General features: G+C 37.2%; 1 protein-coding gene across 9 annotated transcripts in view; it reads left to right on the top strand.

The window, feature by feature from the left end:
• Nrg3 (neuregulin 3) overlaps positions 1–27296 on the top strand; it is a 1056615-nt gene that overhangs the window by 119854 nt on the left and 909465 nt on the right. The window lies entirely within an intron of this gene.

The following is a 27296-nucleotide window of genomic DNA, read 5'->3' as shown; positions in this document are numbered from 1 at the left end:
TAATTAGCAAGCAACATGTCATACAAACAGAAAAAGTAGTACTACAACGACAACTACTTGAAGAATGTTGCAGGCTATATGAAGATTATGGTTAGTACTCTACTTACGTCTTTGTCATTTTCACTCCCCTTTTCACCCCTCACTTTTCTCCCCATCTTTAGATCCCCTTCCCATCTCCAAAAAGTCTATCTCCAGTCTTCTACCATTTCTCCTTTTTTGCTCTTTATTTAAAATTTGGGTTTCTCCTTATGAGAGAAGCCATGTGATATTTAACCTTCTGTGTCTGATTTTACTTTATGATACCCTTTGGAACTTAGTTTATCTGCACTTTTAAAATTCACACATTTTTTACTCATTAATAAAATTTATGTAGCATAGAAAATTTTTCATGTGCATTTTTACATTGATTTCTTCCAGAAATCTCATAAAACATTTAAAATTGTTTTTTATTTAGGCAGAAAGCAATCATGATATTCAGGGAAATTAAGTCACACTTTGTGGTTATCTGCAATTTTCCCTTTAAGTTACAGAATGTAACCTAATACTTATAAGCTATGGGTGTCAAGATCATATTGTCATTTAGGTCAGTTCCTCTAGCAGCAATGTGAATGGTCGGTTCCTGAGATCTTAGAGAAGAGGCAAGGCCATGTTTTTGTTTGTACATTTGGTTTGGTTTTGGTTGTGCTTGGGTATAAACCCTGTGCATGCTAGGCAATCTCTGCCACAGAGCCACACTCCCAGCCTTCCTGTCTTTGTATTGTAGCACACATCTCACACACAGGGAAGCTGTTAGCTGCAATTCCTAGGCACATCAATAAGTGAATCACTTATCAAGACTGCACTTCCGTCTCCCTTGTCTTGGCCTGTCAGCTCTTTCCTTCATCTATAGTAGTTTCCTAATTCGTTCACAGAAATCTCCAAAATTGAATATATTAATTTACTAGTCTCCTATCTCTAGCAAGCACTAACAATTGAGTACAAAATCTAGTTACTAGCCAGCTTATAAGAAAAATCTTAATGCAGTAGTTTACAGTGTGAACACTTCCGTTGCAAAATACCTCTTTATTTCCTGTTTTGAAATGGTTTGTCAAAACAAAGATACTATTCTGGATTTTTTCTTTTAAAATAGTTTCATTCAATTTATGAATGTTTTGATTTTTAATATAATACCCTGACAAATGTTATGCAGAAATTCCAAATTAAAACCAAACAAACCCCAGTCTGTTTTCTACTCTTTCTCTTTTTTTCTCCTTGCTCTGATGAAAAAGACAGTTCTCCTTGAAAAAATTCTTATTACACTAAAGACAAAGATCATATTTTTAAAACATTTTCTGCTGCTGTTGGAGGAGAGGTTCTAGGACTGTTCAGAATCATACATTCAAGAAAAGAAAGGGTACGGGAGAAAATCAGAGGAAAAGAGAAAAGGAAAAATGAGAAGGAATGAGACAAAAGGAAAGAGAAGAGAAATGAATACAGAAATAAGTGGCAAGAAATGTAAAAGGAAAGTATATGTTGCTCCTAAGGGCCTTATTTTGTATACATAATAAAGCTAATGAATGTTTAGCTTTGCTTTCTAGCTTCAGTAAACCCAAATGATATTTTTCTGATTTACCAAAAATTGTATTACACAAATTGAGATGCTAATTGGAAAAAATGCATTTTCAGCCACTATAATATTAACTTTACCAATTATTTCCCATTGTAATATCTGTATCCCTCTCTTTCGCTTTAGCAATAGGTTATGACAGCAGCATCATATTAAGATTAACATCTTAGACAATCATTTTCCTTTTTCTGGAGCTCTCTGAAAAACCAACTTATAAAATTACATCCTTAGATATAATGCAATGTTTGCAAATTTCAAAATCTTTTTGTGGAGAACTCATCTTGCCATACTTTCTACCAAGAGTTTGCTCTCACTTATCCTTAAAAGAACAAAACATCCTTTATTATGTGAAATAAAGAAAATTGTGACCAAAAAGACTTCAAATTAATCCATAAATCATGTTTACAAATGCCAAATATGTTTTTGTCTTTGTATCTGTATAAGAATTGTTGCTCTAGAGACCTCATTTCCTCCAGCTTAACACACCTGAAGTTTCTTTGAAACTCCAAATTACCTTCTTGGAGCCAACAGAGGCTTCCTGTTTCTCTAATATTTTTCTCACGTGTTGATTCCTGACTTGTTCACTTTAATAAATTCCACTAACTTTTTGATGGGCCCGTTATCTACACCTATGGAGGCTGAGCACATTAAATGTGGTATAAAAATATAAGTGTTTTCTTTATTTAAAATGGATCACTGGGCTGGGTTGTGAAGTTTTCCATGTGATTCCCAGCACAGCAAAAAGAAAAGCCCCTATTTCAATTTAGTAACTATACAGTGTTTGTCCATTAAAGGTGTTCTTCTATGTTTGGCATGATGTGTGTATCTCTTATGAAACACGGTATTGTTACCTACCTCACATCAAGGACCAGGCCCTTCACCCACTTAGGCCTCACCTCTGCCACAGTGTGCTGAGCAGTTTGTTGAAATGTAGGAATCATGTCTGTGATCCCAGTTACACAGGGAGGCTTTCTGTGCCTTCATTTTATACCATTCAAGCATTTCTTTGGAATTCTCTTTTCGCCCTGCACCTTGGCTCAGAATACAAAAGACTCTTCACGTCTTCCTTGTTACCCTCAGGCCCACATAAACAAAATGGTGAGGATGAGGTCTGCTCCCAGGTACTTATCCCCCTCCAAGGATTCAAGGGATTGAGCTCTCAAAATACACAGTTAGGCATAGAGAATCAGATTTGGGACATTTGGAAAGTGATTACAATGAATTCCAGGTTGAGAGTCAAGTTAATTTTGAAACAAGAAACAAATCCAGGACATGGACTCCTGATGGCAGGAGGGACCTCCTTAATCATCTGACTCAGCAAGGAAGTGATGGAAATGATGCCACAAATTAAACAGTGTAGGATGTTGTTCTTACTTGGAATAGTTTCCATAAAGACACATTCTCTGGATCTTCATCACCTGGGGTTCTCAAGAGGCATTCCTGACATTTTAAATGCTTATTTCAAACCTGTGCTACTTGGGTACATTTGGGCATCAATTGATTTATAGGCTACCAAAGCAGAGCCCTTCTTGTAAATAAACCCAAGGTTCCACCGTTTTCTCCAGCTAACTAATCTCTGCTACCTGTGACTGCACATTTAGATCAAAGTGTTATTACTATTGGAATGTACAGAGTAGACATTTTTCATCTCTTAAACCCTTTGCAGTTCTCCTAGGTTGTTGGAGCAGAGAGCAATACTGGATTCAGTAGAAGTCCTCCCCACCTGGGGAGCTGTACAGATTTTCCTGGGCGTCAGTATGAATATAGGTGTATCCTTACTTTATGCTACAAATAATATTTAAAGTGGTGATATAAGGAACAAGCATGACATTCTACTTTTTATCAAGAACAATCTCAAATCATTATATATCCCTTTCTGTTTCACTTCAAATCCCTTAAAAGGCTTTATTATACTTATATCTTCAGTAAAATGGATGGGAAAGGAGACCTATGATGTTTTGAGCATGTGGTAGACACTTTCTCCACAAATTATGCTGCACATAATTTTATTACCTCTTTTATAGGTTAGAAAGAGAACAGGGAACTCATCACATTTATGAAATATTAACAGATGAATTTAAACCCAAGTCTCCAGGGTTTGTCAAGCCAGCCTCCTGCACTTGACAATTTTCTGTACTCACTGGATGTTATGAGGGCCAACCAGCGCATAATATTTAAAAAGAAAATAAAAAGCCAAAGCCAAATTCTCAGTCAGAAAACCTGGGTCAAATCTTAACCCCAGTTGATTCTAAATAAACTTGAACCCTATTTCTGAACTGAAGCTCCCAGGCCAACTTCTCATTCAACATTTTCCCTTCAAAACCCCTGAAGAGGCAAATAATAGCTTGAGGTTGACAACTAGCATTACCATGCTTTCCTTATAGGTGTCTCTAAGTCATGTGGTGACTGTCATGTTATATTCCAGGGCTTGACACGATGCTATCAGCAACAATAGAATGGACCACAGTCACTCAAGCTACTCACCTTACCTTGCCATCAACTCAGCTGGAATGCTATCTGCTCTAGGGACTTCAGGGACCATACTGTCAGCATGATGTGTGCATTTTGGGAATAGACTTAGTTCCTGGATGAGGTGAGGTGCGTCCGATGTACAGATCAGGTGTGAGGTGATTCTTGATATTCTGGTAACTTTCAACATTCAACATTAGACAGAGTTAAAAAGGGATTGAGAAAATTGGGCATGTTGCTGCATATGTTAGAACCAGGATTCCTCACTTAATTAATAATCTTAATATGTTTAATAATAAATTTAATCTTAAAATGTTGACTCTGTTGTAAGGATTCAATGCAATACTGAGTGTTTATAGTAAGTGATAATCTTTGTTATCATAAAATAGTTAGTTTTCGGCTTCCAAATTTTACTAGTTTGGGCTCAGAATCAGAGAAGTGGATATACATGAAAATCTTATTCCTAACATTTTAAATAAATAGTTGAGGGATTTTGTCTTTGCACATGAACTGACATTTCCATCTTTTATACGCAAAGTAACTTGGAAGGACATACAATTTTGACTTCACTAAGCTACATCAGAACACTCCAGAAATGGCTCTTCTATACCAATGCCTTCTTTCTCCTCCCTCACTCCCTTTCTACTTGCCACATATGCAAGAAAACAGTTCCAAGGCCAGGTGCACTTTGTTTCAGCTTCCTTTGTCTCTTCCAAGGCTGCAAGGCAAATGAATGATTTGTTCATTCTTTTAAAAAAATTGTTAAGTGCTGATTAAGTGCTGGGCATTATGAATGTGTGCTTGGGAATTGGAGAGGAATGATATTATCTAATTCACATTTTCAAAAGATCATTCTGGTTGCTTTGTGAAAAATACTAAGGGGATTTAAGGAAGATTCCATATGTATGGGGATAAATGAAAAAGTGATTTAGTTAGCTAGAAAGGAATCATAATGGTCCAAGGAAGAAATTTTAAATATTATTTGAAAAGAGAAGCGACAGGTCATGCTGGTGAATTGCATGTGTATAGGAGACAGGGAAGGAGAAGGAAGATTTTCTGGTTTGCTGGTCATATATTTATTTAGGAACACTGGAAGAAGGGTAGGTTTATAAGTTGTGGATGTGAAAATATTATGTTTGGGATTCATATAAAATATAAAGTAGAGATATCGAGTAGGTAACAGAATATAGAAGCCTTGACCATAGGGAATTCTTAGTAGGAGATAAACATTGGGGATTTTATAAATTAGAAATATTTAATCTGATTTTTGACAATGTCTGGGATAGGGTGTACATTAGGAGGAGGATAAGTACCAGGGATTCCTCAGGCATGGTGAAGTAGAGGAGGGAAACACAGGAAAAAGAAACCAAAGAGATTAAGCAGTGAATGGCGAGGTCAATTGGGAAATAAGAAATGTGACCGTTCTGTTTCAGAAGCTGCATGACACGGTGGTCAGTTACACTGAAGGCTCTTTAGAGACTGACACAGGTGCTTGGACTGCATCTGTTGGATTAGGAAAAATGGGGGTGCTGGTGACCTTTCCAAAAGCAAATATTGTGGGAGGTGACTGGGGCAGGAGCCAGGCTGGAGTGATCTAAATCGATGGAAAGTGAATGAATTGAGTGTGAGTTGACCTCTCATCTGAGAAATTTTAATGGAGGAGGGCTGCAGAAATGAGGCAGTCAGTGGTGGGTATATAGAATAGAGGGCATTTATTTTTTCCTTAAGAAAGTCATTCCTTAGATCAGCATTTATTAAACTGCAGTTTTAAAAATCATTTTATTGGGTTAAAATAATTGTTTAAAATATTAATTACTTAATGCAGGAGGATTGCAAGTTTGAGTCCAGCCTGAGTGACTTAGTAAGACCTTGTCTCAAAATACGAAAATAAAACAAAGGCCTGGGCATATAGCTCAATGTGAAAGCCCTCGCATTAATCCTTAGTCCTGCAAAAAGTACTTTGTTTTTCTATGTGTGTATGCTAAAGTACATGTCATGTGGTAAAAGTAAGCATTTTCTAAATATATTATTATGAAAAATTTAGTTTTTTTATCTACATATTCATGTTCACATAGGGTTATAAAAGGAAATGTATTTCTAATGTGGATTACACTTTCAAAAGTTTGAAAGCCCCCATAGTAGAAAGTATTTGTATGCTGACAGGAGAATCCAGTAGAGAGAAATGGCTCTTTCTGATAATGTAGGAGCAAGGGAGACTCACAGCAAGTTCTTGAGCAGGAGTACCGAGCTCTTGCTTCAAATTTTCTTTCTTTATTATTCTTCTCCATGTATCATGTGACTTCCAGGAACCTGTACATACATGAAGGGATCTCTTTTCCTGCAGGTGTGTGTGGTGGTGTTGACATTTTAATCAACACTAATGATTTCTAATAGGCACTATGATGTGGTCTTGTGTCCTCCGTGTTGCACACCACAACTCTAATTCATATGTTAAAGTCCTAGGCACTAATAACTCAAATGTGACTGTTTTTGAGATCAGGCCTTCACAGAGATAACCATATTAAAATGATGTCATATGGGTGGACCTTTATCCAGTGTGACTGGAGGCCTCATAAAAAGAGGACATTTGGACACAGGCACACACAGAAGGAAAGCCTTGTGAGGACACGGAGAAAACTGAGATCTGCAAGCGTCAAATAAAGACCTGGGGAAGAGTCCACACCACCTTCACATTCCTCCCCTACTGAAACACTGATTTGGGCCTTCTGTCCTCCAGAATCGTGAGAAAACATGCAGCTGTTTGAGCTGTAGGCCTGTGTTAACAGCAGTTGGGATTCACCCTCTTAGGCCTGTTACCACATTTGGTCTCCTTCAGCTGTCACCTCACTCTGAGGTGTGGAGGGCCAGAATCATGAATGAGAAAGATAAAGTGGAGAGAGAAGAAATCACTTACCTAAGGCCAGGAATCAAAGTAGCTGGTGAGTAGAAAATAAGCTTCCTAAGTCCTTGCCCAGTGTTCTTTCCTTGACAAAAGGCCTGACAATAGGCCTTTTATTCTTACTGTACCTACATCGGTAGTTATGAGTGTATGCTGATCTATTTGTTAGCACCAAAAGGTATGTTTCTCTGCAAATACAGATCTGGAAATTTTGTGAAATAAGACTTAAAACACTTGAAAACATCAGAAAGCCCAAAGATGACATATATTAACCATTTAAAAACCATCATTTTTATGTGCTCATAAAATTATACTGCTCATGGAACTTTTGCAAGTTTAGTCTCTCCATGAGTTGTGATTAAACTTGACCGATGCATGACAACAAATACAACGATTTAAGCCCTCCTTAGGAGTTATGACATTTGTTATGATAAGCACTAGGTAAGGTGTTAATAAAGTAATAATCAGTCACTTGACGTTTTGGTTTCCCTATAGAAACGACTTGAGAAATCCCAGTAAAGTTGTTTTCCATTTTTCCGCAATGCTTTATAGGTCATTTTAAGTTGAGATCTCAAAGAATTGCTAAATTCACAAAAAGGAAATATCTGTGTGTGTGCTGTTTGTGAATGAATAATGTTTCAGTGTAATGAATATGTCACCTTATGGAGGTGTCTGAAAGATTTTCTAGGGCACAAACCTAAAGATCAAATTTTGGGGTTGTAACTTATATCTTAGTTATATAATACTGAATAAATCTTTAGTCTACCCTCATATATATAATTACGGCTTTAATCCTGTTTCCCTAACATTCTAAAATGAACCTAATTTATTGACTTGAACCATTTAATGAAGATAATATAACTGATTATTGTTGTAATTTGTATTTTTCTGATAATATAGTTTTTGATCCATCAATATTTTCTTTGTAGAAAAGTAGTGATTTTTAAAAATTTTTGCATATGGATAACCAGTTAATGTATATTTATTGAATAGTCAGTCTTCTATTCACAAATTTGTGTTATTTGTATCCTAAATTTTCATATATAAATGAGCTTATTTTATAGCATTTATTCTTATTATTTGTTTTTTTTTTTTGGTTCCGGGGATTGAACTCGGGTCCTTGCACTTGCGCAGCAGGCGGTGAAACCACTGAGCTAAATCCCTGGCCCTATAGCATTTATTCTGTTACTTTGATTCATTTTTTTCTATCATTTCAACTATTTGGAGTGCTTATATCTATAGCTTTTTCCTTGCAGTGCTGAGAATTGTACCTAAGGCCTTATCATTGAGCTACATTCTCAGCCTTTTCAAAAATTTTTAATTTTGAGATAGGGTCTCACTAAATCATGATGTTGACCAGACTGGACTAAAACTTGTGATCCTCTTGCCTCAGCCTCTCAGAATGCTCTGATTATAGGCATATGCCGTCATGCCTGGCAAGTGTAGCATTTTAGTAAAGTCTGACATTAGTTAAGCCAAGTTCTTTCTTCTTTCTCTTCAAAATTGCTTTGACAAACCAACTTTAAAGTTATCCATGTATATTTTAGCATAAAGCTACCTCATTCCTTGAGAAGTAATTACATCATTTGATTGTAATTGCTTAGATTTTATATATTAATTTTATATATATAAAGGTTCCTTTTAGGACTTTCAGGTATATAAATACTGTATTTATGTCTTTATGACATTCAATAGTTTTATCATTTTAATTTATAAGTTTACATTCCTTGTGTGGAGTAGGTACATGTACATAACACATTTTAATTCCTTTTTACATCCCCTGTCCTTCCCCTCCCTTCCCCTCCCTTCATCTTTTGATCTGTTTCCCATTTGATAAAGATTTGTTTCCCTGGTTCTTCTTATTTATCTTTTATTTTGTTCTTTATTTATAATTTAGGTTTCTTGAGTAACAGAAAGTGTGTGATATTTAAGCTTGTGTGTGTGATTTATTTCACTTACCATTATGGTCTCCAGTAAATCTTTGAAATCAAATTTCCTAACACTTGGTTTCAAATTTAAAGGCATAAAATTAATATAGATCAATGGATAGATAGTAGATTTAGTATACAGTAAATTCAGTGAACTGTCTTTTTAGTTATAATCATGCATTTATTGATTTTCTTAAGTTTTCTATATAGAAAGTCTTTGAATAAATTGTTTTATTTTTTTCTTTTAATGAATGTTCATTTTTTTGTGTGCGATTTTATATTGGTAAATGTTATTTAAAACGATGTAAAACAGGGGAAATGAAAACAGGATAGCACCTTCTTATGCAAAAAGCCATACCTAGCTGTGCACTACACCTTTTTACCTAGTATGGTCTTGAATGACTATTTATAATTACTTTGGAACTTTAAAAAAGTGGAGTGTCAAGTGCTTTCCCAAGCACTGCAAAAGAAATATTAAACAGATCCTCCTTCTATGTCAGCTGTAGGTATTGTATTATTTACTCATTATTAACATTTTCCATAGTTCTTTATTTTATTCCACTGATACTCACTGATTCACCATTTTCCAGGCACTGATGGTTCTAGGGGATTCATGAGAACCCTGTTATGTGGAGCTGCTGGATAACAAGGAAGACAGGAATTGCACAGGAAATTACACAGTGGTACTTCCTTGCAATCCAATGGATGCCCTGAAGCACCAGTGCAGCATCTGTCACAGCACTCAGGAGACCAACAGAGAATGTTGCTAATATATAATTTGGTAAGTCAGGAAAAGACATTTCAACTTAACCCTAATGAAGGATATGAGTTAGGCAAATAGTTCCTTGAACAAGCAAAGAGCTCCTCTAATAAGGGGAGACATTATAAACACATTTTTTCTAAATACTATTTTCAACAAAAAGTTACTTTGTATGAATATTAATAGGCACACAAAATAGAAAACGTAAAAAAGATTGTAGGGAACAGGGAAAGGGGACGTTACCAGAACCTCTGCAGTTAAGTCCTAGTCTCCTGTGAGCCACGGCAGCAAAGGGGAATTACAGGAAAGGTAGAAAAATGAGACTTTGAGAAGAAGCTGAGCTTTGAGTCCCATCAGTGCTGCTCTGGGCAGCAAAGACAAAGACCCCTAGCTTGCAGCACCTTTTATTCATTACATCCTGGAGAAACAAATGTAACAAATGAAATGCAGAGTTCAGTACTTCACATTGGGATAAACAAGGTGTAACAAAGACTGGGGAGCAGTGGAAATCTAAGAACAATGAGGAACTATGCAGATGAAGATTTGATTCCTCCCAGGGTGTCTCTGGCAGGTGTGGTCTTGCCCTGGAGCATCACAGTGTCACAGGGATCACTGAGGTCTCAGTTGTGACCCAAGGCAAAAATGGAATTATGTTTCAGAATGCCATAGCTGGCCTGTAGGCGGAAGAACTAGGCCTAATCAAATGATTTTCCCCTAAAATTATGTAGCATTGCTCCCAACAAATGATCAACTGGAAAACAAAAAATATCTATTGTATACCTCTGATGGAAGGTAGTTTATGTATCACTTTGACTTGTTCTCTGGTTAATTGGGAAGAATTGTTTTAACCAAGGGGAGGGCCATGGATATATGCATAGAGTAATTTAAGATCACAGGAACTTATGCATTTGTTTTGTATTAGTCACCTTTTCATTGCTGCAACAAAAAAACCTAACACTTGAAATTTAAAGGAGGAGAAGTTTTATTTGGTTCATTTTTTCTGTGGAATTCTGTTCATGGTCGGCTGGCTCCAAGGCAGAAATAACATGGTGAAAGGGCATGTTGAGGAAAACTGCTCACCTCCTGGCAGCCAGGAAACAGAGAGAGTAAGGAGGAATTTGGAGGAGGGAAATGTACCCTCTAAATCAATCCTCCAGTGACTCCCCTCTTCCAAGCAGTCCCCACCTCCTAGCAGCAGTTTAGCTTTGAACTCATCAAGGGATCAATCCACTGATAAGTGTAGCACCTCCGTGATCCAATCATCTTCTCAAAGCCCTAGTTCTGACACATGAAGTACCAGGAGGGGAACTGTTCTAGATCTAAATGTAACATGCCTCGAGCAGAAGCCGGCAGCCAACTTGGACTCCCATTATCTTCGCTCTAGATCTATCTCTCATAGACTGTACTTTAATCTACATTTTCCTTAGTATCTATGGAGAACAACATTTGAATAAAGGATAAAAAAAAGCAGTAATGACTGTAAAGATCATTTTTTTTTTGGTACCAGGGATTTAACTCAGGATCTTGCGCTTGTGCCACTGAGCTAAATCCCCAGCCCTGAAAAGATAATTTTATTGGACTAACATCTTCAGGAATAATATAGTGTAGTACTGGCCGTGGGCATTCTGATGAGTCCAGATTGATGGCTTTAATACAGCCTTTAAGCCAATATACAACACAAAGCCCATGTTTGCCTAGACTTTTGTTTTTTAAAAAACCACAGGGCTGTGTGAAGAGTTCGTTTTTGCCACCTCCACAAAATGAAGCTGCAGTCTGCATTTTTCCCATTCACTTTCAAGTATGAAGTTGATTTTACAGTTTCACTGCAGTTTCCTTAGATGTGCTACCACTCCCAGCTAATTATGTAGATGTATCAAATATTCATTTTCTTTAAAAGCATATTACTATTTTGCCTTTACCCACCAATGATTCCTGGATAAAAGGTGGTAATAAAATGTTAATGTGTATTTAGTTACATGAGAAAAAAGTAATATAGAAATTTCTGAGGTGTAAAATGAGATGCATAATTGCTTCTAAAAACATAAGGAAAGAAAACTCAGAGTGGCAAGTCTACACAAGCCAGGGCCCTTGATCACTTGCATTTGGTGTGCTTTGTCATCAGTTCTGAGTAGACAGGAGGTTTTGTCTTCCTTGTGTTTCCCTCTAAGTTAGCTGCAGCATTATTACAGTCTTAGTGACTTTGGAAAGTCGAATATGTCACCTTGCTGGTGTGTCTGGCATGGGAACAGAGGCCTGGGATTCTGGAAAATTCTGGGAGCAGAGAGGATTCAGGTGTTGTCCTTACATCTCTTCATTTGGAGCTTCCCCTACCAAAGAGAACTGTTGCCTTGGGCTCTGGGAGGTATGATCCCCTTTTAATGCATGAAGGTCATTTACTTCCACACAGAAGGGAGCGTGGTGAAAGTTAGGCAGTGGATGGTGATTCATGAATGAAGAGATACATGATCTCCTAGTAGAATCTTACACAAGAATTTAAAAAAGAGAATTCCATTTTTCTAGGGAACTACTATGGTTTGTGTAGGTGTCCCTGAAAGACTATTTTTTTTTCTTGGTCCACAGCCTTTTGCACTCTTGGGAGATTGTTGAAATTTTAAAGAAGTAGGGCCATACCAAAAGCCTACCAAGCATATAAAGGCATGCCATTTAAGGGGATATTGGTACTTCAGACCTTTCTCTGTCTCACTTCCCTTCCCTGCCATAAAGTGAAAGGGCTTCCTCTACCAGGCATTTTTACCATGATGTGCTGTACTAAGCAATGGACTGAAACTTCCACAACTGTGAGCCAAAACAAGCCTTTCTTCTTCTTAAGTTGACTTGTCTCAGGTGCTGTTACAATAACCACAGCCTGACTCACAGTGACAGTAATGTGCATTGATCCTATGCAGCAGGAATCGGGAGACTGAAGCACTGGGACCTTTTATGCCTGGCAATGCCTGCTTCAGGCATTGACCTTGTGGAAGACCAAGGACAGTGACAGCTCAATAAACATGGAGGCACTGAGATACAGGGAAGTGTAGCAGCACCCCACAGCTACCCAGTCATGCCCCACTGGTGTGAGCCAGAATGTTCTTGGGTTCCTCATGATTTGAATGAAGGAAAAGCTACTCTTGGTTGTTTTTTTCTTTTCCCTGGGGAAGTGGAGATAACAAGAACATACCCTCATCAAATATTAGAGGTGGAGCAGGTTCTGCAATGCCACAGAAATATTGGAAATGAGTATGCTTCTTAGAGTTGAAATTGGGAACATGGTAAAGGAATGTATCATGTTATATTTCACCATTAATTGACAGTTATAGAATGAACACATCCAGCCTTGTTCTGCAGGTGAGGAAATTCACCCTTGGAATAGTTAAGCTGCTAGTCAAGGTCATGAACACCTACAGTACAGAGAATTTGGGACATTTAGTTTTTGAAGTTCAACTCCAAAATGTGTATATGTTAACTACTGTGCTGTGCTGCCTTAAAAATCACCTCCCTCTCCCATCCCCAGTGAGAAAAAATGTTAAGGGCATCTGTGAGAAAGCTTTCTGTGGTTTATGATGTAGTTTTTAAAATAAGTATTGTATTCGATCCAGATTGTTAACATTTTCTATTAATACAAAGAGCATAGTACTCATAAACAATAATAAATTTGTTCAGTGTCCATATTTTGCAGAGCTTATTCATGAAGCACTTCATGCCTCCATCAGGCAATTCTTGTTCTTCTAGTGCTTAAGTCTGCTGATCACATATTCCCAAAAGAATAGCCCCCTAAGCAGGAAAAGTTTCAGAAGTGACCTCATCAACCAAAGCTTTGCTTGTTAATATTAACATGTCCCCAGGTGTAAATTGCAGACACACATTTGCAGGAGCAGTTGGTTTGCAGGCCTGTCTTACCTGCCTCATCCAGTCATAAGGACATGCAAGTCTCTGTGGATCTTCAGGGCCATTTTCTTGCAAATCCCAGAACTCAAGAGGCACCAGACAGCAGCTCAGAATGTTAAGGCCCTGCCTCTTCAGAGAAGAATGCCTCTTCTCTGAGCCTTGAAAACTGAGTAGAGGAATAGAGGCTGCTCAACCCCATCTTGGGATTGGCGGGAAACATGTTTTAGGATTGCAAAGAACTTGGCTTCAAGAGACAGCTAGTGCCCTCAGCCTGCTGGATACTCAGCCAGAGTCTTATGGGTGCCATACAGATAAATAGTCAAGATAACTCCCAAGGACCCCACCACACACATGGAGAACAGTGCTTGCAAAAGGGCATTTGCATAGGAAGGGCAAATTTTCTATCTCTATCTCAAAATGGAGTGGTGTGGGCCTTTCCTGTCACTGGTAATTTTTTTTTTACCATGAGGTGTGAGATTCCTGAAATATATCCTACAGAAAGTGGGGAGCCAATATTGACAAGTTTCATTTTCTTTGCTTACTTATATTTGAATTTGTAGTATAAATTCTAGTACTGTAAATAATAATGCTTCTCAAAATGTTTCAGTGGCTACATTTTAGAAATTCACTTTTATAAGTTATGTTTCTATTTTCCCTGTGCCAGGTCAGATTTTAGATTTTTTTAAAAAGACTTTTAATTTACAGACTTTCATTAATATTTTAGGTCTGTTACCTTTAATTTTCTTAGTTATCTGACAGGCAATTATACACTTCCAATGTTACTTGTGTTTATTTCTTTAGATATACTGTTCAATTCCTTGTTCCCTTAAAAAAAGGAAAAGATGACAAATTATTCTCATAAGAATAAGAAATTATATAGAAGCTGTGTTTGCTTTTGTAGTATGTATGGGAGATACCTCAGTCCATGGTTCTCAGGGAGTTACTTGGGTCTCAGGACTGATCTACTGGCTAGGGGAGAGAGCTCAGAGGAAATAGCAGACAGTGCACTCTCAGGAAGAGTGTATCTTGTTGGGGAGGTACTAGAAAAAACAGACAAACAAAAGCTATGTCATTGAGTAGGAGAAAATGAGCAGAGCTCGTCAGGAATTTAGAGAAGGACAAGAGTTTGGGCTCTGTGTAATGACGGCAGATACTTACCATGTAGAATGAGAAGTATTGTGTTAGTCCCAGGAGCAGGGGCTTCCCATTCAATGATCCCTGCAGAAAATGTATATCATCCTTCCAGTGTGGGTACTGTGTGTTTTCTCTTAAACAGAAGAAGAAACCAAGGCCAAACAAATTAATTAACTCACTCAAGATCCTACTCACAGGCAGTAGTAAACTCCCACCTCACTGATACAGAGCTGGGCCTGTTAAGATCATGATAAAACAGCTAAACACAAAATGAGTATTTATTGAACTCTTCTGGGCCAGTCATTGCTTCTAGTATTTTTCTTATATTATCTCACTTAATCCTCACATAAACCCTATGACTCACAGATGATTAAGAGCCTTGTCTGGGACAATAGTAAGAGCAAGAAAGATTTGGATGGAGATGGAAGAAAAGGAGTAATTTTCATAAGCATTTGGGATGAGATGTGACCATTTAGATGCACAAGTCTCCCTGAATCTGCAGAAGCAATGTGCAGCTGCTGAGTTAGGCTGGCAGGAGGCTGGACTGTAGGCAGATTGTCACTTCTGAACCAAAGGCACAGCAGTGTGAAACCTAAGTTTTATGAAGAGGAGCCTAGAAATAGCAGTCTGCATGCAGAACAAGAGAGAAGGGGGTTGAAGAAGCCTTAGAAAGTCGAAGCACTACACGGTCCAACAAGGAACACAGAGGTGGATTGAGAGAGAGGCGAAGTTTGAGGCCTGTGGCAATGAGGAAACACAGGGCTGTGCTATAAGCTTTCTGGGAACCTTGATCTTAAATTCTTAAGAGAGAATATAGGAGTCGATCCATATTCTTTAAGTCAGGGTATTTCTCAAGATCACAAAAGAAGTGTTCCATCTTAGAATCTACATTTGAATAATCATCTGGCTGTGGAAACTCATGTCCATCAGGGACAGTGCTGGAGCTAGCCCTCTCATAAAATGTGTGAAATGCAAATGTAAAAACCCTGACTTGAATTCTGTAAATAAGAAAATGTGATAATTGATTAATATGTCACCAGATGAATCTATCATCAGATTTTGAAGACAAATCTAGAGAGTATGTTATATATTTTAAGATATTTTTCTGGATCGTCTCAAGAAGAATTTTAGCAAATTGATCAGTGATACTTCATCAACACAGAATTTGAGAATAATAGTATGCCAGCAAACCTAGGAACAAATCATGTTTCCACTATTTACTGACTGTATGACATTGAATACATATTTTAATTTCCCTAAACCTCAGTTTTCTATTTTGTGGAACAGGATAATAATGTCTATTTCAGACAGATGTCAGTAGATTAAAGTAGATTAAAAATACTATATGTAAAACCTAGAAAATGAAAGCTTTCCATTATCACAGATCTTGATCATCACTGGCATTTATGTTCCCTTTAGAGACATTGTTTCCTGTGAATTTGATCCAAGCAAACTGGATACCTCAATGAAAATATAAGGTCCCAGTAATGTGGAACCTTTTTTTTTTTTACATCTAGTATCTCTATGAGCATTGTTATTATATTAAATTTATTGGTCATTGCCTTACTGCACTTATTAAAGCTTATAGTCCAATTCACAGAAGGACATATAAATATTGTTCGCTAGTGTGAGTAATGTACTCAAGTGTAAATACTGTTGGAAGCACAGAGAAAGTTCTTTTTCTATATGGTTAGCTGAGTGGTTGTCTGATTGAGGATGTCACTGGGGAAGTAAGTTTTGAGCTAAGTAAGAACCAACTTGGAAAATAAGAGGCCTACCCTTGCCTTTCCACTAAAGGCTGAGATATACAGAGAACATGGTAGGTAGCAGGAGTGTTAAAAATGGCACATGGAGGGGGGTATGGGCCAGGGATTTAGCTCAGTGGTTTTGCCGCCTGCTGCACAAGCGCAAGGACCTGAGATCGATCCCCAGTACCAAAACAAAAACAAAAACAAAAAATGGCACATGGATACAGTCTGAGATGAAAGAGTAGTGAGTTAAAGCCAGAGGACAGAGGAGCAGGGGTGTCTTTTGCGATGTTTCATTTGCAGTATTTGCCATATAGTGTAGGTGCAGGACAGTCTTGATTTTTCAAGTGGGAAAGTCAAATAATCAGATTTGTGTTTCAGAAAAGTGATTAGAGAGGGGTAAAGGATAAATTGCAAGGAGAAAAACTTGAGGAATTTTTATGTTTTAACTGAAAGATGATGATGAACAAGACTAGGCAAAGCCATGGAAGATAAAAGTTGGGGAAGGCTCTTGGGAAGTACAAGTCATTGAATTTTGACGAAATATGGGAATGTAATAGATGGTGAATTATATGTCAATCTTGAGATGTAAAATAAGAGTGATACTTTAGAACCAAGTAGAAAATAAAAGACAGAAGGAGAATTTCTTGGTGGGGAGAATTTAAAGCTTATTTATTGATTGATTGATATTTATAAAGATTTTTCAAAGGAGAAAATTTTAATTGGAGCACAATTTTATCATTTTAGAAAACTCCATGTTTATAGAAAAAAACCTATGATATCTGGAAAAGTATAAATTGTGATTTTTATCTTATTGTATCCTTTAGAACAGAGCTTGACATGTGGCTTGCAACTACCTTAACAAAAGAAATTGTGGATTTGTAGAATGTTTTATAATTTATAGATCTTCTTCACATAAACTGTTTTGCTTGCATTTTTCAAGATTCTTATCATTCTTTTCTTTTTTAAGATTCCACAAATACAACTTGAGCACTCAAAGGTGAGAAGGATTTGGAGTGGTGACACTCTCACAGAGCATACATTCAAGGGTTAGGGCCCCTGTTATAATTATTCAAAGTAGCAATTCTTAACTTGGCTCCTGGGAGAGATGTAAGGATAAGGAGATATCTATGGTCTCAGTAAAATATATGTAAAATATTTCTAAGAAGAGAGTTTTATCAGATTTTCAAAGATTATCATAATTCTTAACTGGTTCAAACTGTAGTTTTCAAAGCTGAATCTCAGTGAAGTTAATTGACTTGCCTAAGGTCTCAAAAATTGAATAAGAATTTGAGTCTTCAACAATTGGCTTCAAGTGCTCTGCGGTGCCAATCTGCCCTCATTATTAGTTCTACTATGTCATCATTCTCCAAAGAATGGTCAAGTTTCCTGAGTTTTTCTTTTTAAATTCCTCAAGCTAATTAGTGTAAATGTCACTTCAAATCAGGATGCAGCCATTAATCATATTCTAATATGACTGGATTAACTTTAATTTCTTTTAGCTGTTAAAGCACAGAAATATCCAATCCTGCTAGCTCTGAAGTCATTTTCTGAAGGCATTGTTTCCAGATCCCTGCTGGAGGGGAACATGGTAGGGCAGGGCACCTGCCAGTGTCCAGTGACATTTCTTTAATTATTGCGAGGAGGTGGATGTGTGTCATTCCTAAGAAAACTGAGCCCTCTATCACACGTCTCAAACTGGTGCCTTCAAGTTGGTCTTCTTGATGTCCTGCAGGGGAGCTTTGAGCTCCATGGTGAAACAGCCTTGTATTTGTCATCTGACCCTCAAGTCAGGGCATTTGCAATTAATTTGCGTGTACAAAAGGAGATTGAGCATGCTGATGAGTTCTTACAGTGTGGTAAGCAAGATTGCCTGGGATGGATAAGTATGGGAACTCTATTGAATTTCAAGTCCTTTTTTCATATAGTCCTAAACTGCCGGAATACAAATTAAGTCAGTCAGCAGAGAGAATCTTAAAAGGACAAAAAGACAGCCCAAATTATAAAGGCTAAAATGAAATTTCCTAACACCCCAGAAATAAATTAGTATTTCCTCAGAAAGTCAAGTAGAGATATTCTCTGCTATGCTGTTTAGTATTTAGCTATTAACAGAAGTTAGACATAAATGTTTAGCAGGGATTAGCTTTATAGCTTATAGAACTGGGCTAGCAGAACTCTTATCACAATACACCTTTATAGACCCTCTTGCTAGAACTATCTAAAGCCAAATAGCACTTTGTTCAGGAAGAATAAAGAATCTCTAAATCACTTGGGAAATTCTCAAGAGTTTTGCTTCTCTGATTGCCAAGCATTGAAGCAATAATTTGTTGTTGAAGCAAGGCCACAAGAAGATAATTTTATATCAGCTTAATGGAGTTGTTTACTGAAACTCTAATAAACTATTGGGCTTTGTGTGTTTGTATGTGTGTGCATGCATGTCTGTGTGTGTGTTTGTATTTCCTTTGATTGAGGGTCATCTTCTGATTGGAAAGAGTCATTTTAGATAATCTGTCTGGTCACTGTGGCTTATTGACTTAAAAGCTGTAGCTTTTACTCTCAAATTCCAGTCTTTTATGCCTATTTAGAAATCTGGAAGTTTTACAATGACTGTTTCTTTATTGGGCTCACAAAGTATTTTCTGAAAGTCAAGATAAATGTCTGAATGTGCATCAGGATCTTTTTATCCATCTTGTTAGAGTTTATCAAGAACCTACTGTAAACAGGAAGTACTATACTTTGCAGTGTCCAGGAATTAGATAGGCAATTTGTGAGTTCAGTTACCAAAGCCCAGCCATTATATTCTGATTGGGAAGATTATAGGTAAACAAGTGTTCAGCATACAAAGTAGAAAGAAACTATTCACAAATTGTGGAGGTAGAACAGCTCACTGTGACAAAAGATGCAAAGAATCTTAAAGGATGGAATCTTAGATGAATAGCACCATGACCATTGGCTGAATGACCTTGGGTTGTGCCAGTCACATGTACTTATTATCCCTGCTGTGCTTTGAATACCACACAGTCATGGTATTCTGTACTTTATCTGTGTTCATTCAGAGAATCAGCATTATTTCATGTGAAGAGAAATTTTAGCAATTAATGTTATCAGCCAAAGAAGAAAGGCATTACCTGTTCCAAACTAGCTCAGTATTTATGGTATTGCTTTATTATTGGTATAATTCTCCAAATGATTTCTTTATAAAAGTTCCTGTGTTTTGGTGGAAATCTATATTACTAATGGGCCTTGCCTTTTGAAAAAGAGATTCATAAAACTAGAATTGCATTTTTAACTATGGAAGCTATCAATCACTTTCATCATTAAGCAACTGAAATTTACTAATCCAAATTGAGACATGCGGTAGCCATAAAAACCACACTGAGTTTAAATGACTTGATACCAAAAAATAAAATTTCATTTCTACCTTTATATGGAATACAGATTGAATAAAAAATAAATATTACTAAAGTTGTTTTCTCACCTGTTTTTGACCAAGACTGCCAGAACATTTAAAATTACATGTGTGGCTCTCATTATATTGCTGTTGGACTGGGCTTCATGGACAGTGCCTATTGGCATAAAAAGTATGTATAAAGGCATGTGCTGAGTCCAAGTAATAACATGGACTGCAGATGTATAGAACAAGCACTAGATTGTAATCTAGAGGCTGGCCAGTGCTGGCCTTAATTCTGTGGGTCATTATTCTCTTTATCTGCATAGGCAGTGGTTCTTCCACCTGAGCAAGGAAGAAGGGTTCCTAAGTAGGTGCTGTCTGAGCTTCATCTCACTTTGACTAGTGATTCAGCTGTCTGCAGGATGGACCTCAGGTTGAATGTTATTTGCAATCCTCCTAGTATCTCTCTGAATCCTATCAGACAAAACAATCATCCCATTGCAATTCTTAATTTATTTAAGAGAGATTAAATTTGTAATTACTGTAATTTGGCACTTCCTTAGGCAGCCTGAGGCTGGAGCTCAGTATCTTGCAGTCTGCTCAGTGCTAAGTGAACCAGCTGAACATGGTGTGATTTATAAAGATCTGACAAGATATTTTGCAAGGAAATTTCTACTATTCTTTGAAAAACTCCAGAGATGTCTGAAAATAAATCAGTTTTAGTCCAAGCAGTTATTATGATGTCATTTCAAATGATTAATAAGAAATTGTTTCTTCTTTTGAAAAAAATTAATATTGGAAAAGCTACTTCTAATGTAACCTATAGGTTAGCTTTCAAAAGTTAAATTGAACTTTTGATATTAGAAGTAATAATAATTGTTTATTATCAAAGGTATAAAATGAATACTGCTTCATAACAAAATATGAAAATTGCCCTAGTCTCATCTGATTTTCTGCCATGAACATATATTTCAGTGTAATATTGATTATAGGTCAGTTGTTGCATTTTAAAAAGAAACTTTAAACCAATGTCATTCTTTGAGACTTACGGTTAATTTAGAATATTTTAATCATTTGTGTGTGTGTGTGTGTGTGTGTGTGTGTGTGTGTAGCCATGCGCTCTGATGACTCATTTTTTGTTATTTCTTCTTGGAGAATTGCTAGTTAAAAGACTTGAGTGTTTTCAGAGTTTTCATATTTTATGTCTTCTTTCCATAAATTTTGTATTTTGAATTTGTGTTTTCTTTAGCAGGTATAAGTTTGCTTGTTCTCTGAAACTTTACCAATACTAAATTTAGGATTTAAAACCTTGTTTTGCTTAAAGTTTGTATTTTATTTTTGTTGAAATTTATATTCCTTAGATTATTAACAAAATCAGAAATTGTTTAATGAATGAATTGGCAAATTCCATGTTTTATTGAGGCTAGCTTATTTTTAGGGGTTTTCTTACTTGGGAGTAGTTTTCCTTTTTTTTGTTTTGAGTAGTTTTCCTTTTTGGTAGGTTATACAACAGGTGATCAAAAATGCATTGCATGTTTAAATTAGAAAGAAGCTTACTATAGTAAGAGACACATTGTTGAGAACGGTGGAATGTGTGTCCAAACTAAGGGAGAGTATTTTAAACATTTTGAGGGTATTAATGGCAGTGTGTAATAGTATTTTAATTTTAACATTCACTGTATTTTTGAACACCTCTCATTGATCAACCGTTTGCAGCAATTTCTGTCAAATAGAAACATTACAGTGTGCCCTCATCCACCTTACTCACCTGATCTGGCACTGCTGGATATCTGGCTCTTTCCCAAAGTCAAAATGGCCGTGAATGGTAAACATTTTAAATGCATTCAGGACATCAGGATAGCCATAGTAGTACAACTGAAGACACTTAAAAAAGAGGAATTCCAGGCCTGCTTCGGAAAGTGGCAAAGAATGATGCGATAAGTGTGTTTAAAGTGAGGAGGAATATTTTGAGGTGGAGCAGTGACAATGTGTCATTTATTGTATTAAATTCTTAAAAATTTGAAAAATTTTAATGTATTCTTTGATCATACTTCCTATAGAGTCTCCTGGAACTTTGCGGTCCTTTGAGGTCAAATCCTATTCAAGCATTGACAGCCCTTCCTACCCATCCATCCTTTGGTCATTGGTACAAACAAACAAATGCCACAGGGAGTAATTTACTGCATATGAGCACTGGGGGTGATCAAGTCCTTACAGAAGGATCCCCATTTACTTCTTCTCCTGGGGTCTTTACAGGAGCATTTGTTTGCATTTCTTTTTTTTTTTCTGAAAAGATCTCCTAGCAATATTAGCTATATTAAGATCCCTGCTGTAAAGAAGGATTGTCAGTCATCAGGGCTTCCGCCACTTACTTAATTGAACCGCATTGGTAGAGCCCCTTACAAAAATCACCTTCATTGAAATGTCATTACAAGGCCCTTCAGAGAAAAACCCATGTGGAACATTGAAATCCATTTGCAGTGAAAATATTGCTATGGCCAGTTTTTTTTTTTTTTTTTAATAAAACTGACATTCCACTATGCAAAGTATGTATTTTATTTATTGTTTGTTTGTTTTTATTTTATTGGTACATTTTAGGTACACAGTATAATGACATTCATCATTGGAAAGTTGTACCTTTACATAATATATCTTGGTTCTTATTTTTTCCCCATTCCCCTGCCCTCCCTTTAGTCCCTCTACCCCTCCCTATTTAAAAAGGTTTTGTTTCCATTTTCTCATATTAATTCCATTCCCTTCTTTCCTTTCCCCTACCCCTCCCACTTCCCCTTCTCCTTGGCCGCTTTTCTTCCTATTTCACATTATCTATTATACCTTTTGATCCTTATTTACCCTTTCAGTTTCTCACACCAGAGAAACTATTCGGTATTTATACATGTATGTCCTATTTATTTCACTTAAGAGTATGGCCTCAATGTGCATCCGTTTAGCTGTAAATGTCTCTAGTTTCTCATTCTTTATGGCTGAGCAGTACTCCATTTTATGAAAAAACCACAGATTCTTTATCTGGTCCCCAGTTGATGGGTAATTGGGCTGTTTCCAAGTTTTAGCTATTACAAACTGTGCTGCTATGAACATGGGTGCACGTATATCACTGTGGTATGATTCTTTTAATTCTTTTGGGAAGATCCCAGCAGGGGAATAGCTGGGTCAAATGGGACTTCTAGTCCTAGTTCTTTGAGGTATCTCCATACTGACTTCAATAGTGGTTGCACCAGCCTACATTCCCACCAACAGTGGAGAAGGGTTGCTTTTTCCCCACAGCCCCGCCAGCATTTATTATTGGTTGATTTCATGATAGCAGCCATTCTTTCTGGGGTGAGGTGGAATGTCAGAATTGTTTTCATTTGCATCACTTGAGTGACCAGTGATGTTGAACATTTTTTCATATGTTTATTTGCTGCTTTTACTTCTGTGTCTGAGAAATGTCTTTTCTTTTCTAATGCCCATTTTTGGACTAGATCTTTAAATTTGGGAGGTCTGATTTTTTAAAGTTTTTTATATATTCTAGATTGTAGACCTTTGACTGAGGAATAGCTGGTAAAATTTTTTCCCACATTGTGGGTTGGCTCTTTATGCTGTTGGTGGTTTCTCTAGCTCTGCAGAAGCTTTTTTTTGGTACTGGGGATCAAACTTGGGTCTTTGTGCTTGTGAGGCAGGCGGCGGAACCACTGAGCTAAATCCCTGACAGAAGCTTTTTAATAAGAAGAGATCCCACCAAAGTATATATTTTAAAAAATATAATTCTAGAGAAAGCTAAGGTGTTCTTCTGATTCTTTATTTTTTTCCTGTCAGTTGTTTCTAATCATGTTGCATTTTATACTGGCTTGCTTGGAAATTCAGGACCAAATTTAAGTTTAATCACAGTGATAGTATTGACTGTTGGTATCCACTATTTTAATAACACATGTATATGTTCTAATTCCTTATTTTAAATTTATATATTTATCTAGCGCATCTTATTTCATTATGTGTTGAATTTTGTGTTTGGGTTTTCATCTTATTGTTGCTGTTTTTGGAAAATCCCTTCTTCCCTGAAGGCAACAACAACGGTAAATAATTTTTGGAAAGATGTAAGAGATAAATAATCCATTCAATATCTAGTATCTCATTTCTGAGAAAGAACAAGACTTATGATTGAGCATAGTTTTTACAAGTTCACTAAATAGTGCCAATATTTTCCATTTTTACAAAGGTTTTCTATAGAATTTAAATACTTTTCTCTGTCCCTGGACAAAAGAACTATTGATCTCCAGTAAAAAGGTGGAATTCATTTGTGTTATTTCATGGCTCTTAATTTTTGAATCTGTTGGTTTTAATGACAATATTTCTGTGATCCAGATAGGAGTCTCATTTTTCATTATATAGTTTCTTTTCGTTCACTGAGTAGCTGATTATTTTAGTTTTCACAAGAATACATAAACAACAAAAGACTCCTTTGGAAGTATCATCTGACTTTATGAGAGTCCTTTGGGATGATTTTGTGCTGTGGTCTTGGGAGAGTTAATAACTCAGACAGGCAGTTAAGTTACCTAAAATCAATGGTATTATTATAGATCTCATAGATTTGTGCATAAATGTGCTTTAAAAAATTAAATACAACTTCCCCCAGTTTTCTGGTAATAAGGAAAGTAGTTTGTAACTTCACAACTATAGGGGGAGCTGTTTACATAGACTATTTTAGCCCCTGATGGTATTCAGGGTGTTTCTTCCCCAGGGAAATAATTTTTAACTATCTTTAAAAGGATGAATTTAAGAATTATTAACTTAACTCCACTTCAGAAATTTAAAAACGATGTTTCTGTCAAATTAGATAATTCTTTCTGTGCATTAAAGAATAGTATGAGGAAAGCATTAGGTACATCCTCACATTTAAATGCTGCTTGGATATTGGCACTCCCTTGTTCATTTTTTTTTTAGTGATTTGCAACTCAGAATTCAAAATGAGCCCTGAACGTTGGCATCACGTCTTGCCCTCAGTTTGAATTTGAGCTGATATAGGTGACAGGTTGATTTTGGGCCCCTTATGAGTGGGAGTTTTGGAAAGCAGCCCTGATGGACCCCAAAGCTGAGTAGCTGTGTCACCCACATGGAAGCCAATGAAGAAAAGGTCACAGAGGAGATGTGGACAGGAGGAGGAGGAAAGAGGAGCCGACAGCAGGTGGAGGAGGAAAGAAAGGAAACCAAGAAGTCACAGACATTAGCTAGACCGGGGTTGTGCAAGCAATGTGTGTGCTTGACTGTTGTCCAATCCGATACTTCCTGTCAGCCTCACCCTCTGTCTGATTGGCTTCTATTGTAACATCTGTAGAAAGTCTTCTCAACTCCCCTTGGAGTAGGGATTCTCCTAAGGATATTGTTCAGTAAATAGAATTCTGTGACACTACTCTTTTCCTCCTTTTCTTGCCCTAAACACTGCTACAGTGTGTGAAACTGTGATAGTCATCTGTGAACAGGGAGCAGAGACTATGTCCTACTCAGGAAACACTGAACTTTTGCTTCACTCCAGGAACCAAATTTCTGCTTCACACACTCAGATACATTCCTAAGTGATATAGTTGGTCCCTTCAGGTTGCTAGAAATTTGCCTCTTTTCTTCAATAATTCTACTCTCAATGATAAGGGAAAAGAAACTATTAAAACTGAAGTCCTCATCACAGCATATCCCTCCTGCTGAGACAGGATGATTCTCACATCTGAGAAAAGTAGAGAACCTTATGCAAAGGTAGTGACTGAAACTATGGAGTCACCTGTCTCTTCTACAGTGCAAAGCCATATTCTGCCCTGGGATCAGCACACATCTCCGCTCATATAAGCCTTCACCCTGGCACTTGTTGTCATAGTGACCCATCTCTGGTTTTGGCTTTCCTTTCTGATGGGAAGAAATGAAAGTTTGAGTTTCTGGATTCATTGTATGAACCTTGACTCTGCTTTTACAAAGCATAAAGTAATCGAGAAGGTGGGGCTGAGATGACACCAGGCTCCACCCCTTGGAGAAACCCATGTGTGGTGCAAAGGGCTTCTTATTCCCAGGCAGCAGGGGCAAAGATGGTTGTGACAGCTTGAACTTAATGGATATTGGGTAGGCTAGCATAGCTGCAAGAATTTCAGGTCATCTGTCATCAAGTCTAAAAGCTGTGTGCCTTCCAGCTTACTCAATAAGGACAGAAAGCTCCACCATTGTGGTTGCAGAAGTCATAGAAAGCATGAGCAAGGTGGTACACTTGGTTTCCAGGAAACCAGGGATAAGGGTGGCCACTAGATGACAAAGTACTGTGGAATGGTCTTCCAGATACACTTGTCACAGCTATCATATGGGTGTTACAGCTGAAAATGTAGCCACCAAATGGCCTGTGACTAGAGAAAAAAAAATACAAAGTTTCGTTCTTTTCCACAATAGGATAGTGCATGTAGAGCAAGCCCACTGTGTTGCCAACTAGCTTGTACCAGTTTTAGTCTCTTCTAGAAAACATTGTACTAAAGAAAAAGAAAGTTCTCACACTGCAGGAATAACCTAGAAAGCATGTCCAAGCTGATGCCTTACTTCAAGTAATGAAGTCATAGCAGCTAGTGTTTCTGGAGAAAATGATGGTGCTTGTTCTTTTTTTTTTTTTGATACCAGGGATCAAACTCAGGTTCTGGTGCTTGTGGGACAGGCAGAGGTATCACTGAGCTAAATCCCTGGCTCGATGGTGCTAGTTCTTATGACGAAGTTAGAAGCTGATCATCATGGGCTTACATCTTGTGTACAGATAGTTTCCTGAAGGTGTGGAGCCTTCCATTATGGAAATAGGACTGATTCTAGCAACTGAGAAAGCTGTTGCCAAAGCAGACTGGTCACTGGAAAATGTTGCTATGTTGAAAATCAGCAAAGCTTTTGCAGCCAGATATCTTTGCTGCAATAGCTAAAGAACTTGAGTCAAATGCAGAGAAGGTCAGGAATGTGCTGTGTGCCCTTGATTCTTGGAGAATCTGGCTGTTGATTCTTGTGCACCTTTTCACAGTGGACAGAATAGGTGGAACTCATAATGTGGTGACCTGTATGTCAGGTGTGGAGTGGGCATAGCAATATGTGTTCGGAGAGGGTAGATTGCTTAATAATTAAGCATGTTGCAGCAGAACCTGAAATTTACTTTCTTTTTAAAAGAAAAAAATGCTAATTATTATATGTGAAATCAGAGGACCAAATTGAATGTAGGTGCTATGTTACAATAACCCAGCCTGCCAGCCTGTTCTATGTTAATGTTAATACTCCAGGTACAAAATGAAATCAGATCAGTCATGAAGGGCCCTAAAGTGAAAAAGTAAATAAATATATACATGCTCATCATATAGGGAATTATGTATTCAATTACAAATGCTCTCCTACCTGTTTGGAGACAACATGGTTGGATGGTGAGGAGCCGTTATTAAAATCAAATGGAACTGTCTTGGGAATCCTTTGCTTCTGCTGCTG

The sequence above is a fragment of the Heterocephalus glaber genome, unplaced genomic scaffold, assembly GCF_053883595.1.
Source record: "Heterocephalus glaber isolate CG9 unplaced genomic scaffold, H.glaber_assembly_v1.0 deba00001755, whole genome shotgun sequence".
Taxonomy (NCBI): Eukaryota; Metazoa; Chordata; class Mammalia; order Rodentia; family Bathyergidae; genus Heterocephalus; species Heterocephalus glaber.
The sequence above is the reverse complement of the archived record's forward strand: the minus strand, read 5'-3'. Positions and strand labels throughout refer to the sequence as shown.